This window comes from Rhinolophus sinicus, linkage group LG05, assembly GCF_036562045.2.
Source record: "Rhinolophus sinicus isolate RSC01 linkage group LG05, ASM3656204v1, whole genome shotgun sequence".
Classification (NCBI taxonomy): Eukaryota; Metazoa; Chordata; class Mammalia; order Chiroptera; family Rhinolophidae; genus Rhinolophus; species Rhinolophus sinicus.
Genome location: NC_133755.1, coordinates 168,357,941 through 168,375,610, shown reverse-complemented (window position 1 = coordinate 168,375,610; position 17,670 = coordinate 168,357,941).

The following is a 17,670-nucleotide window of genomic DNA, read 5'->3' as shown; positions in this document are numbered from 1 at the left end:
TTTTCTGAATTCTTATGTCCTAGATGACTTCATATTGGATTTGGGGATCTATAAACACTTAGCTGATGACCTATGTTGATATCCTTGGACAGAATTTCCCTAAGTGTGTCTATAAAACATCAATCTTTTTTATTACTCCTCCAAAAAAGGCCATCTTAGTCAAAAGAACTTGGGGAATCATTTTATTCTACATATGTCTTTTAGAAATGAAAATTTCTCTTTAAAGAAAAAACTTTTTAATGTATTTGGCTACAGAAACTTTTGGTGCGTTAATGGTGATTTTAACCACTACTCATCTGTCCTAGAGCATCCAGCATGCTGTCCTGCATTCAGTTGGTGCTCAATAATTACCTGAGAATTTAAACTGGCAAACACTAATGCTACGTGAATTCTTTTAACATACTCCTATATACTCGTATGTGATTTACACAGATTTTTCTGTGGTCTCTCAGTGATTTGTTCGCACGGCCTATTCCTAAAGGGGTTAATTTTCAATAAACCTTTGAGTTTTCTCCATTCGGGGAAGAACACACTATTTTTTGTCTCAGTGCTGACTCTTTTACATGTGATTTCTAGTTCAGCAGGAACTTTTAGTGGGAACATGATTTGAAACAGAAGAATGAAGTCATCATTCCACTTGAGCTTCTAGAAAACATTTCTAATAAAGACCACTTTGGGTGACTGAGGGGATGCACATAGGTGGGATTGACATGATTCTATTTATTAAATGGGTGCCAGACAGGTATCTGTTCTAGAATTATCCTTAAAATTTGACAAATATATTTTATACATTCTTCTAAGTACATATTTTATGATTTTAAAAAAGAAAAGGAAATACCATCTACTTATATGCCTAATTACATCCCTCCTTATCCACCAGAAGGTGAGAGTGAGACCCCTGGCTGCGTTTAGACCATTGAAAATCAGCTGTAAGATCCTGGCCTTCTCTGCCAGACATGGTGGGAGCAAAGGGGCAGGCTCTGGAAGCTGTGCACTTCTTCCCAGTTCTAAGATAATTCTTCATAGAATAATATCATTATTTCATATTGTTATTTTACTTAAAGTGGTGGCAAATTTCAGTCACATCTGACTCAAATCCAAACATTAAAATATATTTCTAAAGCCACCTCCAGGAAATTTGGACATTCAGTTGCATTATCTAAACTTCTGTTCCCTGCTTTGGAAATGGACAACACTACAGTCTCCTATTTACTCCCTAAGGGATTCTATATTTTAGTTCCTATTTATTAGTGATCATACGGTATTAGCCATTCTCTTTGTCAGAAAAGCTTTTATTAGTATTATTGTTCAGGTCCCCCAAGGTCCACTATTGTCCAAACCTGATCTATAACATTTTTAAGAAATAAAAGACACTATAGCTCTTCGTTTTCCTATTTCAGTCTTCCTGAATAGAGTTCTCCTTGTTCTTATCAAAGAGGTAATTAAAGCAATAATCCTCTTAAACATTTTCACAAATCGATGTAGAAAACGGCTGAATATTTCCAAGTTCCTCTCTCAGCCCACAGGCTGAGGAATATGAATTAGGTGCACTGATATAAATGTTGAATCTTTAATATTTCACACCAAAAGAAATGCCTCCAGGTAGCTTTTAGCATACTGCTGTAATCTTGGGTAATGAATTAATCATACTCATCCGTACCATAGAATGTTAAGGTGGAATTCACACTGAAGAGTATGGATCAGATAAGCAAGCATTTTTGCTCCTGAAAATGATTTCACCAGTACATTAGAGTTCACAGAATAGACTAATCTCCACAGACTAGGATCTAAAATTAATATAGGCCCCAAAGTCCCAGTCTCAGAACAGTGCCAGATTAAAAATCCCGAATCAGATTGCCAGAAGTGCTTCCAAGGAGAAGAAGGGCACCCAGGGAACCAGTAATATTAATTCAGTAAATAGGAATTTATCCCACTTACCTTTGTCCTGAGGCCTTTCTGATTAGCAACCCATTTACAGCTATAGTCGGGAGGGACTCCTTGGGGGATGGCTGGTTCACTTAACTAAAGAGGGGTGTCTGCACGTACACTAACATTCCCTCTGCCAGATTTCTGCCTCGATGAGTGACACATAATTAATAGTGAGGTTGATTGGAAATTTAAATGCCCATAGTGGTCATAATGAGGTGCAGGCCAATTCACTGGTCATTCTGTCACACAGTGGGGGTGGGGTAGGTTGGTTCACACGTAATTTTGATTCTATAGAATTACGTGACCCCTTCTAGATTAAGCTGTTTTATGTTTTGCTAGCCATACCTCCAAGTAGCTCCCCCACCCCCTGAATTTTATGGTTCAAGTCATTTCTTAGAAGCAATATTTTGAAACTTACGACAAACACCATGAGATTCACCATTAAATTTGGTTTCAAGTATGTAGCTGGATTTGGAAAGAAGGCAGCCTAGGCTGACAGGTCTGCTTGCAACCTTGCACTGCTGAGGGGCAGGCCAGAGGTGGGCACTTTACCTCACTGAAAATCAGTAGGGAGAAATCTTCTCAGAGGGGAGAACATTTACAAGTGTGAAATGTTATGATCCTGTATCAATAAATCTCATACTATATGTTAGATGACCATTGCTTTCGATACAGGTTAGCTAGCATGTCCCTAGGTAGACAGGGAGGTCCCTGGTGGAATAAACAAAAGACAGCCATATCCTAAAACTCCAGGTTTTGAAATCATTCCTTCACTCCAGGTCATAATGTAACAAGGCCTTGAGGTTAACCATAAAATTCCTTTTGGCCTGACAAATGGAGCTGATCTGAAAGATAAGAGTGGGTTACTTTGCTAATTCCTTTAGGATGGGCAAGCAGAACAAACCTGGTAGATGAATTTCATTAGAAGGTGCCAGTTCCCTTCTTCAAACTGTTCCTTCTTCAAAGAGCTCCCCTTCCCCCCAGCAGGCAAGAGAAGGTATAAAAGTAAGAGCTTTTGCCTCAGTCATGGGGCCACGCCTATTCGGGACCCCCTCCCACTCGGGAGCTCTGACTCTTTGCTTTCAATAAGCTATCGTCTTTTCCAAACTCTGCCTCTCCTGGGTCCTTGTTTCCATTCTTCGGTCTCACGAGACACAAGCTCGGCCTACACCCAGCAACTGCCGTCAGATCCAACATCATCTATGTCATTTGGGTACTCACAGGAAAATATTCCTCCATCACTTTCATCCATCCATCCATCCATCCATTCATTCACCCATTCTTTTAACAAATATATGTTGAGGATCTATGTTTAAGGTATTGTCCTGGCAATGAAGATTAGCTAAATTTACATAGTGGTTTCTGTCCTTTATTTTGTAGAGGAGAGAGGGAAGAGAGGGAGTGATGGAGAGAATATATGCTATGGTCAAAAGGCTGAGCTGAAATTTCAGCTAAGTTATTTCTTGTTTTAATTCTGTAAGATGCGTTTATCCAATCCTCATTAGACAGGTTTCCTAATTTTCCAGGTTTTGCTTAGAAAGGATCACTCTTTTTACAGATCATTACTTCGTAGCATAGATATCCCACGCACCAGATTCTTAACACATTGCATACGGATCACGAGAATCTTCACGAGGGATTTAAACCCCGCCGTACGCAACGTGTTAAAATACAGGAGAAATTCACACATGTGAATATCTATAATATAAGGTCAAAAAAGCACACAATGCTAGGAAAATTTAAAGAAATCAGAGATTGCTTTGATTTGGAAGGAACACAGGTGAAGATTCCAGGAGGGAGTCTTCTTTCAAATTGCTTCCAAACATGCAGGATTTCAAGGGCCTAAACAGACCAAGAGTTCACATGCATGGAAGTAGGATCTCATGTACTTGAAAACTGACCAGAAGGTGGCAGGGAGAGGTCCAGGATGGCTGGGAAATGTCTGTGTGACTGGGGGGTGTCATGCGAAGTGGCCTGCGGGGTCGCTAGTTCCGTTCCCCACATAAGAATGCAGGATATAGTGAGGCCAAAAAGAAACACCCACAGAGCCATAGGGAGGGGAGTCATACCACTATAGTCTCACTGGAGGCTGGATCCACACGACCTGCAACCTGCCGTCTGCTTCTCTGCCTGCCAACTGACCAACTCACTGACTCGATTCGACTCACTCCCCAGCTCAGCTGCAGCAGTTTTATCAGTGGCTAATTGGCTAACTGGTTACAGCTGATGGCCAACTAGCCACAGCTGATGGCCATCTACTACCTGGCCAGCACCCTTCCACGTGAGGCCGAGAGCCTGGAAACTGCTCTCTGGGACTCTGTCCCCACAGGTGTCTGGAGCCTGAAGAGTGAGGTGCTGGAGATCCATTTACTGACATAAGGAAGGTGGCTGTGGGAGGGGCAGGAGCAGGTTGGGGTTTGGGAGCAAAAGCGTAGGCTATATGAAGTGAGGGGACTGGGGCAAGATCCCAGAGAAAAAGTCCAACACATAGGTTGAAACACAGCCTCTAGCCTTTTGAACAGTTTTTAGTCCCCACACAGCTGATGTTGAAAGTGTGTGTGTGTGATGTTGAGGGAATGAGGGCTGAGAAGTAAAAGGAAGATGATCGACGTTTCTGTCCATATTTCAGAGCAGAACTTCTCTGAAGAAGAAAAATCAAAAGACCGGAAAATTGTAGCACGTGGAAACCGAAGAAGAGGATGTGTTAAAGGTTGTGAGAACACGGCTTGTTAAAACATAAAACTACTTAGACTTTCAATCCTCAACATTTCCTCACATACATCCCATATGGACTAAAGACTTTTGTTTTAAAGGAAAAGAATCTTTAAAAACTAAAAAAAACTACAGATGAATATTTACCTGATATTTAAACGGGAAAGAACTTTCCAAGTGTAAAAGCAACATAAGATATGACTACATAAAAATGGAAAATTTATGTAACCAGGACAATATTTTATGGAGATCAAACAGATGCATGCTAATTTCCCCTTTTATTCCTGTAGTCTCAGCCTCATCCTTTGAAGGCCAAGCTACTGTGATGATTTGCCCAGAGGAGGGGAGGCTGTGACTTGAGAAAGGCTGGAAAGGCAGGAGAGCAAGATTGCTAAATGCCTAAATCTGTTTAACAGATACTAGTTTTCCTAGAGTGTGGAAAAGATACCCCTTCCGTCCCTGATGCTGAGGCCAGGAAGCTTGCTGCCCTGTGCTTGAAGGATGGTTTGAGGCAGGGGAAGTTAAAAATAAAAAACCAGAGGGAGGAAGGAAGTGAGAAGTTAGGAGAAAAAAAATAGAAGTGTGTGTCCTGGATGTGACACTTAATATGGGGATACGCAGAGGGAGGAAGGATCTCTGTCTCCATTTCTATTTAGTACTTTAGAACCTTCACCCTCATCTACCACCTCCCTGCCCCCTTACCCTCTGATGACCACTAAACTAGTCACCCCAATAAACTTTAATAAAAAAAAAAGAAGAAGAGAGGACCTTTCAGGCTGCACCTGTATGAAGCCAGGTGTAGCCAACTCAGGGAAAATTTGCTGGTCCAGCTGGTTAAGCACAGGGAGGCCCAGAAGCAGAGTTTTTCTGGGCACCCGTTGGTTCCCATGCAGTATATCTGGGACCTGTTCCCTGAAGGTCTTGGAACTGAACTGAGAGCCCTCCGGCCTGACACCATGGTGAGAGTAAGAAGCTAGGAGATGGGCTGGATTTCTAGTCCCAAGGGGAATGTGGCAGACAGAAGTCACTATGACATCTAGCCAAGGAGAGTCTAACCAGCCAGGCAGCACCACTGAGGGGGGGGGGGGAGAGAGAGAGAGACAGAGAGACAGAGAGACAGAGAGACAGAGACAGAGAGAGAGACAGAGAGAGACAGAGACAGAGAGAGAGAGACAGAGAGAGACAGAGAGGGGAGAGGGAGGAAGAGAGAAAGAGGAGGAGGGAGAGAGAGAGGAAGGGAGAGAGGGAAGGAAGGAGGGGGAGAGAGAAAGAGGAGAGAAGGGGCGGGGGAGAGAAAGAGAGATTAGGTAGTACCATGTGGATCCAAATTATTCTTTATTCTACCACAAAGAAGTTACCAGAGTCTCCTCTGCAAGAGTACACTCAACTCCATTTGAAACAGAACTGGGGAAGGGGGTTGGGAATAAGAGAACTAAGCAAGTATCTCAACAAACCAAACATTACTTTAAAAGGCTATATAAATGGTCAGCCCAGACAAAGTTCAAAAATGAAAAAGGCCTAAACGTTAATTTCTACCTTCCTACCCAGTCGGTAAGAGTTTGCAAGGAAAATCAGCAAAGTTGCAGACAAAATAAACACATCACATTATATCTGCACATTGAAGCATAGTATCAAGTGAATTTGTGCTGCTGGTATAAACCCATATGTCACAAACAACATAAATACAACTAAAAGTCAAATAACAAATAAGGGAAAAAAATGCCAGAGATAAAACAAAGGGCTAACATCTTTTACTGACACAGAAACTTTCAAATAAATAAGAAATATGCTAAGATCTCTTGAGAGAAATTGTTAAAAGCAGCAGCAACTACAACAAAAACCCAATTACCAGTCAATTTATAAACCGAGAAATAGTAATGGCTAATAAACACATAAATAGTTAAGTTAATCAAGTAATAAAATAACATTAGTACCATTTTCAGTTATCAGAAGAGGAAATAACGACACGAGTTTTCTGAAAATCAACTTAGCAATGTACATTTAGGACACCCCAAATGTTTCTGTCTTTTGATCTATTAATTCCACTTCTAGAAAATTATCCCAAAGAAACCACTGGAAATGTGAACGCATTTAACAAGGAAATTTAATATTGTTCAAGATGTTGAAGACCTGAGGATGTAAATTACGATGAGTTTCTGCAGCTCACATCTCACAAAAAGATAAACATCTCCCTATTCTCATTTTAAGGACAGCCTAGAAGAAACTCCAACTCTTGAAATTCTCTTGCTATTTATTCTATTTCAGACTTTTGTCAACTTTGCAGTAAAGCCATCCTTTTTGATGCCCAATGAACTATATCCTGCTCTAATTTAAGCCCATGTTTGGTCTCATGTGGACACAACGAATAACTGTGGAATTCTTTCATTACATTAAAAGAAATCCTTTCTTGGCATCAATTTTCTCCCTTCTTTCAATGAGCACTCACTCCTGGGCCTAATGCTGCTTCTGCTACCTGGCCCTTGGCACCCACCTGGCCCAGGTCCTTGAGGTCTGTTTGCTTCTTTAGCCCCTGGATGGAAAATGGGCCACAGAGACAAGCACACAATTGTACTATGGTGTGAAAAGAGCTCAGACTGATTGTACTGGATCTAGGGAGCATACAGGAACCCAGGTTGGCCTGGGGGGAGTCACATGTCAAAGAGAAGGAAGCCCAAGAGTGGATGCTGAGAGTGAATAGAATTCCACAAGTGGACAAGGGCAGCGAGGAGGTGAGTGTGGTTATTCCAGGGAGTGGAAACATGGGCAAAAGTACACGGGGAGAGAGAGTCTTCACAGAATAAAAAGCTGTTCCATGTGGTTATGAGCGGAGGGTGCCAAGTGGGACACATGAGGATAAATGGGAGTTTGGGGGCTAGCCTTACAAGCCATATTAAAGACTTTGGATTTCAATCTATAAACAATATGGAGTCAATGAATAATTTAAGTTGGTGAAACATGATCAGATTTTACTATTAGCCAAGGACACATAGTATTCTAGATGGGAGGTTGGAGGCACAAGTACTAGATATAATAAATTATGGACCCCAAAAGACCAAAAGAGGGGATGAAATGGAGGAGAAGGGCCCAGGAGGGAGGCTACAGAATCAACACAACTTAGAGACCTATTAGATGTGGGGCAGGGTCAGGGAAAATGGGGAGAAGGCCAGGGTGAGAGAAAATGGGGAGATGGCGATAATGCCTCAGTTTCTGGTTCCCTAACAATGTTACCTTTTAACAATAGTGGGCCTACCAGTAATTCTCATGCTTAAATGTGCTGGAGAATCACTGGGATCCTTGTTAAAAATATAAATTGCTGGGCCTCACCCCGGATTGGTAAAGTGGGGGAGAAGAACCAAAAATGCACTTTTAATGAGCACCTATGGCAAGCTTTATGTAGGGTCCACTTTGAAAAGTATAGCAAAGTGTTCTTTTCAAAAATAACTTGTAAATTACTATCTCCAATTAATAACTAGTAGAGAATTGTGCATAACGATGAGATAAAAAAAATGGCACAGTATACAAGTGGTAGAGTTTAGTAATACTATATACGCATCTGCAAATAGGGAATATGTGGGGTTGGGGCAGGAAAAAGATGGGGATGATGCCTATGAAAGAATAATAGCATTTAAAGGGTTGTGAGAAAATAAGATATATATGTATACAGAGGGTGCCAAAAATGGATACACGTTTTAAGAAAGGAAAAATCTGTTAAAATTGTAATACTCAATATATAGAGATAACAAAAGATGAATGCAAGTCACGTTTGACTTCTGCATTTACAAGAGGTGCTCAAAGTGGTCACCACCAGTGTCCAGACACTTCTGATTATGGCGAACTACTGCTTGAGTAACGTTGACCAAAGTGTCGACTTGTATACAATTTTTTTGGCACCCCTGATATATATATCTGTCCCTAATTCCTGCTTATACTTAGTTTTTTGACCCTAATTCCTGACACAGAGATCCGAAAACCCTTACAGTCTCTTGAGTGATATAAGTGTCTGACACAGAGCTCCTAAACCCCTTGGCATTTCTTGAGTGATAAGACGATCTTTTGTTCTAATGAGGGGATTCTTGGTAGGCTTCTAGAAGGGGTTGGTCACCAGACAGACCCAGAATTATTAGAAGCTTGGCACTTTCAGCCCCTCCCCCTAACCCTGGGGATTGAGTTAATGATTGTCCTTGCCTACATGATGGAGCCTTCCAAACAATCCCTGAACTACAGGTTTGGAGAGTTTCCTGGGTGGTGAACACATCCACGTGCCAGGAGGGTGGTGCACCCTAACTCCACAAGGACAGAAGTTCTGGGGTTGCAGCCCTTCCAGACCTCGTCCTATGTATCTCTTCATCTGGCTGGCCATTCACATCATTTAAAATAGCCTTTATAATCAATCAACAACAGTAAGCAAATGGTTTTCCTGGGATCTGGGAGCAGCTCTAGCAAATTATTGAACCTGAGAAGGAAGTTGTGGGAACCTCCAACTTGTCGCCATGTCAGACAGAAGTTGTGAGTATCCGTGGGACACACTACTTACAATTAGTGTCTAAGATAGGGGGCGATTTGTGGGATTGAGCCTTTAACCTGTGGAGTCTGTGCCAAATTTGGTTAGTGTTGGAATTGAATTGAAGGTAGGACACCCAGCTGGTGTCACAGAATTGGTCAGTGTGGGAAAATACTGAGCCATCTGGTGTTAGAAGTATTGCGAGTGTGAGAGAAAGAAAAACACACTACGTTTTTCCTAGACAGGGGTCAACATGGAAAGAGAAACTGGCAAAGATGGAAAGGAGTGGCCAACGATAAACAGAGCTGAAGAGAAATACTGCCAGATAGATGTGTCTGAACGCGAGTGACCCAGAGTTGCAAATGAAGCAGTGAGGATAGGCAAGAAAAGCGGAGACAGCCCCTCCCTTTGGTCATTAGGAGGTCTCTGGAAAACCGAGAACTAAAAGAACGGCAGCGAGCTGCAAGGGGAAGGAAAGGTGAGGAAGCAGAGGCCATAATATAGGTAGTAACTCAGGAAATTCTGCTGCGAAGGGCACCAGAGAGCTATAACAGTCAGAGTTACACGAAATCAGGGTCTGCCCTTTCAGAGAATAACATTCCCTTCATGTATTTAACTATTTAAAATTTTAAAATACATCATCCCCGAATGATAGGAGAACACAAAATCCAAATTCCCTAATGCCATGAGAAATTCACAGGTTTAACCATTAGGTCTAATTTGCACAAAGGCATAAATAAAGGTGTGAATGGGGGCACGACTGAGGAGTGTATTTAAACATGATTATTGCTGTTACTTTAAACCACCAGTATATTGAAAGAGCCTCTGGCTATACTTTAATGAAAAGTATATGCTCCAATATTTGTAAATGTGCATTTTCTTTTAAAAAAGGAAGAAAAACTTTCTCCAACCTGCATTAATAAGTCTGTCATAGTTACATAAGTCTTAGGAGGTAGGAGATTTGGAAACAGCAACAAATTTCCTTCTTGAGCAAGTTCTCATTAGCAAATATCTAAAAAAAGCCAGTGTGTCTGCCTGCACAAAGAACTTGGAATTTTGTGTTCCTACTCATTAATATCAAAGGGATTATCTCGGAGGCAACCCATTGAAAAAAACAGTGAGAGTGAAGTTGGCTGAAAAAAAAAATCTTTGAGAGAAGAAAGCTTCTTTAAAATTTTCTGGAAAATTTAGTTACCATCTGTCTTACTTGAAACAAAGCTAGAGTGAAAAATAATTCCACCTCCATTTCACCCTCAATCCCTATTGGATACCCATTAAAATTTACTGCCCAAATGAATGTGGGTGGACCCAGAGAATGACATCGCTCTACAGATCACAAGATGAGAAACAATTTTTGAATTTCAGAACTTCACTGAAGTGTAGCCTAAATGAGAATGGTCCAAGGTCATTGTTTCCTAGGGCTTCTGGCTCCACTCTCCCTGTGGCTGGAGAGCAGGTTTGAGACCAGCTGTAAATAGGACACTCCCAATACCAGTCTGAGTTTAAAAATCCCACTAGGGGAAGGTGAGTCAATATGTGGAATCTGGGTTGCGGATAGTGATGGATGGGGCTTGGTTAGAAGGAAGTTCCTGAGTTTTACATGTCTGCTGACTTTTTCCAGACCTGGTATCTTACTTTTTTTCTTCTCCCTATCTTCTCTTTCTCCTCCTCCAAGTGAATTTCAACTTGGCATTGTAATTTGACCCTGATATCAGCTCTCCAGCCAGAGATCAAACTCCAGGACCTTGATTCTGGGTTGTATTTCTGAGACTGATGCACTCGCCACTACTGATAGATAGGAGTTTGGATAGAGCTTCATATACATTTGCAATTACGTATCATAAGTACATATATTTAATAATATATGTTTCATCTATAAATGACATATCAATAAAACATACCGTATCATAATATATTACGTGCATTATATACTGTATATTACACATTACACTTAAAAATCACGTTACCCTATAGAAACATTCGGCCGATCAGCGGCTCTCCTGCTGGGTGTGCACGACAATCACTTATTAGAAACATAGGGCCCTGAACCCACCCTCATATTTGTGAAGTTGGGAGGAGAACACAAAAAGCATTTTTAATGAGCACTCCTGGCAATTCTATGTAGGTCCACTTTTAAAAATATAGGTAAGAGTTTTTCTTTTACTTATTCCTTTTAAATAATATATAAATTGCTACCCCCAATTGATCATTAGCAGATATCATGCACAAGTGAAGAGAACAAAATAAGACACAGTATATAGATGCAAGTTGAGACAGTTTTCTTTTGTGCCTCTGTAAACAGCCTCCTTTAGTTACTACATTAGCACAAGCAATGGACAAAGCTTTTTAAGGCACCTGAGGAAAATCAGAAGATTTCCAATAGAAATTAGAGCAATGAAAGCTGAAAACAAATTATTTTTTTCTATCTGGTGTCTATGCTTGACCAGGTATTGCTAAAATAAGCAGAGATTTGATATTTTGTACAGAATATAGTTTTCTGATCAACTAAAGTTTTTTTGTTTTTTTTTTGAGATAGAGTGCTAGGGAGGCAAGATCTTATCTATGGGGAAAGGATGTATTCTGACTACAAACAGCAAAATGAAATTCCAAGTTGTCTCCTAGCTACCACTATTAGCTGGCATCTGAGACATTTTGTAAATGACACTGACCCCCATGAGTGGACCCTGACATTCTACTATGCTAAACATCAAAGGGATGCACGCACACACACTAAAGGGGAAAACATTAAACAACAACAACAGCAAAACCCAAAACCAAACCCTAAGGGGCTGAGTTCTGTTTTTGAACAACAACTTTGATAAAAAGCCTGTAAGATTATGTAAAACTAGAGTCACAGCAAAATTAGGGAAACCAATCCCAGGTTGCCCTAATTTCAAAGAATGACTTTATTCATGCTAAACATACAGCCTATATCTGTTCTGGCTTCGGTCGCCTTCCAAATAAAGTGAGAAACAGATTTTTGTTGTTGTTGTTCTTGGCTTCTGTAGCTCTGCGTGTTAAGTAGACTTCTGAGCGCAGGAGAGAGATAAAAGCCTTTTTCATGTGGGGTGCAGCGGAAAGTGGTAGGGAAGGACAGGGAATATGTTATCACTAATAACCTGCCCAAATTAAGCAAGCACAGACGGTGAACCAAAAGATCTGGTAATTTTTTTTTAAAGTAAAATATTTGATGGTTGAAAAGGGAAAGGGTATTGAATTAAAGGGGCAGTGAGTCTAGCTCCTAACTCTAAGCATTTAAGAAATGTTTTATAATGATGGTGGTTATTACACGCATGCTCGCCCATTGCTAGAATGAAAGTGAATGAAACCCTTAGAAGACCTGTGATCAGGCACTATCCCTGACAGAAGCCAGCTTGTAGGAGAGGAAGAGCTCCTTCCTGTCCTGGGGTGGGGGGAGATCACGACCACCACCCAATTACACAAAAGCTGACACCCGGGGGTTTATAATTCTTAAGGAGCCCCAATTAATTTATGCACCTGCTAGTGTCTGCCCAGCTGAGTTAGGATTTTTTGGGTACATTTTTATCTATTTTTCCTCAAAAAAAAATTCATATTTATTATTGTTGGCTTAGTAATGTTATTACCCTGCAGAGAAAAGGAAATGTGTTCATCTCAGCATTCTTGCCTACTTCCTCTCCCTTTCCTCCTTGTTTTAATTAACAATTGCTCAGTGGCCTGAGGGCTGTCATTAATTAAAAGATTTAAAAAAAATCCTCCAGGAATAAGTAGAACTGATATTTTTCTCTTTTTAAATCTGAATGTGGTTTTAAGATTATTTTGTACTGTTTCTTTCTTTCTTTTTTTTATGGTCCTCTCCTTGCGATTAAATTCATTTCTGAAAGATTCAGTTGTTGATTTTATGCAAATATATGATTTTTTGATATAGGAAATAAAATCTCTTGATGTTTTATTAATTCATGCTTTTCTTAGCTTGGTAAAAGAGCTTTCCCAGCATGGGAATTATGCTTTAATAGAAAACATATATAAACATTAGTAACTTGTAATTGAGAAAATGTACATTTTGGTAATTTCTTTTTTCCATTGCTTAAGAAGAAAGTAAAGATATGTTTGAGAGTTAAAAGAATTCTGATGAAGGCAGATGGAGGAGATAACTAGTAAGTACATGTGCCTTCAAGCTTTTAGGCTGTGACTTATACTATCTAATTAATATTTTGACCACTGATAGAATTTTTTCTCCCTCTAGTCTATGAAAAAATAAATTAAATAAGAGACTATAAAGGGATAAATGATTCCAAAGGTGGCTTAATGAAAAAAGAATAAAATGTCCTGCAGTTTTATGGAACGTTATAAACCTTGTGAAGTGAACTGTTTTCTGATGATAAAATGCTGCTGGAAAAGCAATCCAGAACCTTCTCTGACACAGGAAAGCATGTCTCTTTTAGTACCAAGGTCATTGGGAGACGTTTACAAAATTTTTGTCATGGCAAATTGCTTTTTGAGTTTCTAGACTCCATTTTCCATGTTAAAATATTGCAATGCATACCATTAAACAGTCATAAGTGTTTGGGTTGAATTACACAAGCCAGCCTATCTTTATTGAAAGCCCTTGGTGGGAAATGCTTAGTGAGCAAATAGCCAAGTCCTTTATTTACTCTTCTTGGCCTCCTTTAAGGTGTGATAGTCCTCAGATCCCAGCACCACCAGCACACGTACACTTTTCAGTGCTTTCTTTTCTAGTTAATCCTCCATCAGCTCTGCTCACCACATTCCCCTCCTTCTCCAAATGTAGGGACTCTCCATGGCTCACTCTTGGCCTGCTCTCACCTCTTCTTTTTGTATTATATTTCCCAATGACTTAGGCCACCATGGTTACAATTTTGTGGCAAGTAATCCTCAATACAAATCATCAGTTCTGAGGCACAATTTCTTGACCTTTTGATTTAAAATACCTTCAAAATCTTGAAAGCAATATAAACTCATTATGATAAATCACATAATTAGAAAGGAAAAAAAAATCACCAAAAAATCTACCATTTTGAAAGCTGCATATTATTTTGATGTATGTCATATCTACATTTTAATATGATAATCATAGTTAATATCTTGGATTATATTCTACTTTTCCATTTAATAGTAAACCAAAGACATTTGCATGTTGCTATCCAGTCATATGTCAAATTATAATATAGCTGAGGAGTATTCATCAAGTGGACAGATCAGCATTTACTTAATCATTTCTTTTCAGGTGGATATTTGATAGTTTCTAATACTGCAATTATGAATAATGCTGTCTTGAATACTATGAATAATACATAGCATTCTTTCTTCAAGGAAGAGATTCAGAGTGGAATTACCGGGTTGGTTTGTGAATACTTGCAGGTATCTTAAGATCTTACATATATCTGAAGATATATTGACAATGTCAACTTTTGTTCTCCCAAAATAATAAGTTCTGTGCTTGCTAATTTTCTGCCTTTTATTTTAAAACAATTTCAGAGGGTGAACCAAAAGATTCACAAGAAATTTTATAAAATATTTACAAGAATAATTCCAAGAAAAATTACAAAAATTACAAGAATAGCATAAAAAAATTCTTGTATACCATTTATTCAATGACCCCAATGAAATTTCTCCAATTGTCCCAGTCATGCCCTTTATATCAAAAGTATCACTCTAGGATCCAGTGTTGCACCTGCTTGCCATGTTTCTCTATTCTCCTTCAATCTGGACCAGTTCCTCAATTTCTCCTTCACCTTTATTCTGAACATTACGTGAACAATGCCAATTTTAATGTCTCTTCATCATCTGTAAATTCAGTAAAGTTGTAAGATACAAAATCAATATACAAAAAAATCAGTTTCTATATACTACCAACAAACTATTTGAAAAGGAAATTAAGAAAACAATCTCATTTATGAAAGCATCAAAAAGAATAAAATACTTATGAACAAACTTATTGAAAGAGGTGGAAGACTTATACACTGAAAATTTTGAAACAATGATGAGGAAAGAAATTAAAGAAGATACAGGTAAATAAAAGAACATCCCATGTTCATGGATTAGAAGAATTAATATTGCTAAAATGTTCATACTACCCAAAGTGATCTATAGATTCAGTGCAATTAACTAAAATTCCAATGGCGCACTTGCAGAAATAGAAAAAAAAACCACCTAAAATTCATATGGAACCACAAAAGGCTCTGGATACCTAAAGCAATCTTGAGCAAGAAGAACAAAGCTGGAGGCATCATACTTACTTATTTCAAAATATAAACAAGGCTACAGTGATAAAAAGAAAGTATGATACTGGCATAAAAATAAATATGGTATTATAAAAAGAGTCCAGAAATAAATCCATGTGTTTATGGCCAACTTGACACCCAAATAAGGGTGTCAAGAATATGCAAAGCGAACTAACAATGGCAACTGGACCTGGAGCTGAGCTACGCCCTCCACACCTAAGATTAAAAGGACAACAATTTGACTTGGAAAAAGTCCTGGAAGTACACACAGTTCCCTAATAAAGTCCTGTTCCCCTTCCCCAATAAAATCTTAAAAAAAAAAAAAAGAAGTGAGAAATGTTATAAGTAAAAATAACATTAAAAAAATATGCAAAGGGAAAAGGATACTTTCTTCAATAAATGGTGATGGGAAAATTGGATAGCTACATGCAGAAGAATGAAATTGGACACTTATCTCACACCATATAGAAAAATCAACTCAAAATGGATGAAAGACTTATTTGTAAGATCTAAAACTGTAAAACTACTAGAAGAAAACATATGGAAAAATTTTCTTGACATTGGTCTTGGCAATGATTTTTTGGATATGACACCAAAAGAACAAGCAATAAAAACAAAAATAGACAAGTAGGATTGCATCAAACTAAAAAACTTTTGCACAGCAAAGAATCCACAGAGTAAAATGGCAACACAGAGTAAATTTTCTCCCAGTAAAACTGGGACAAAATATTTGCAAATCATATACCTGATAAGGGATTAATATCTAAATATATATAAGAAATGCATATAACTCAATAGCAGAACAAATAACATGATTAAAAATTGGGCAGAGAACTAGAACAGATATTTCTCAAAAGAAGACATACAAATGGCCAAGAGACAGATACATGAAAAGGTGTCCAACATCACTAATCATCAGGGACATGCAAATGAAAATCACGATGAGATACATACCACCTCATACCTGTTAGGATGGCTATTTTTAAAAAGACAAAAGATAACAAGTATTGGCAAGAATGTGGAAGAAAGGGAACCCTTGCACATTGTCTGTGGGGACGTAAATTGGTACAGCCACTATGGAAAACAGTATGGAGGTTCCTAAAAAAAAAATAAAATCTAGAACTACCTTATGATCTAGCAATTTCACTTCTGGGTATATAGATATCCAAAGAAAATGAAATCAGGATCTTGAAGAGATATCTGCACTCCCATTTTCATTGTACCATTATTCATAATGGCCAAAATATGGAAATAACATATCAATGGATGAGTGAATAAAGAAAATGTGGTATATACACAATGAAATATTATTCAGCCTTAGACAAGAAGGAAATCCTGCCATTTGTGACAACATGGATGAATCTTGAGGACATTAGGCTAAGTGAAATAAGTAAGATATAGAAAGATATAAACTGCACAATCTCACTTATAAATGGGATTTAAAATAGTCAAACTCAGAAGAAGAAGAGTAGAACGGGGCTGTTAGGGGAAGGGGGACAGGTAAACAGGGGAGATGTTAGTCAAAGGGTGTCAAGTTTCAGTTATTCAAGCTAAGTTCTGCAGATGTAACGTACAGCGTGGTGACTATAATTAACAATACTGCATTGTATACTTGAATTTGCTAAGAAGGTAGATCTTAATTAGTGTACTGTGAAAAAACAAAAAAAAGAGAGAAAGAGGTAACCTTCAGTATACACATTTCTTATTTGTTAATTATACTTCAATAAAGCTGTAAAGAAAAAAAAAGGCAGTGTGTGTGTTCTGTTCTGCCAATCGCTGGATGTGTGATGGGGACTAGACACTTAACTCTCCACACCTCAGTTTCACTGTTTGTAAAATGAGGATACTGATAACAGTTCCAACCTCAGTAGTGTTATTGTATTAAATGAGTTAATATATGTGAAGAGCTAATAACAAATGGTGCAGAAGGATAATATTCTCTTAAGGATTCTTTGAGTGGCAGTAACCTTATTTAAAACCAAATGAAGTATGATTTTTAATAATATTTATTGATTCAATCAATATTCACTTTAGTGAGCTAGGTGTATTGATGTGTAAGACATAGTTCCATCATCAAAAAACATCACAAAGTACACATTAGAGAGTTAAAATGATGTTTTTGGGAAAGGAAGACGTGATGGTCAATTTTATACATATACTTGATTGGAGAAAGGTTAAACATCATTTCTGGTGTCTGTGAGTGTGTTTCCACATGAGATGAGCATTTGAAATAGCAGACTCAGTAGATTACCCTCCCCAATGTGGGTGGGCATCACCCAACCCCTCGAGGGTTTGAATAGAACA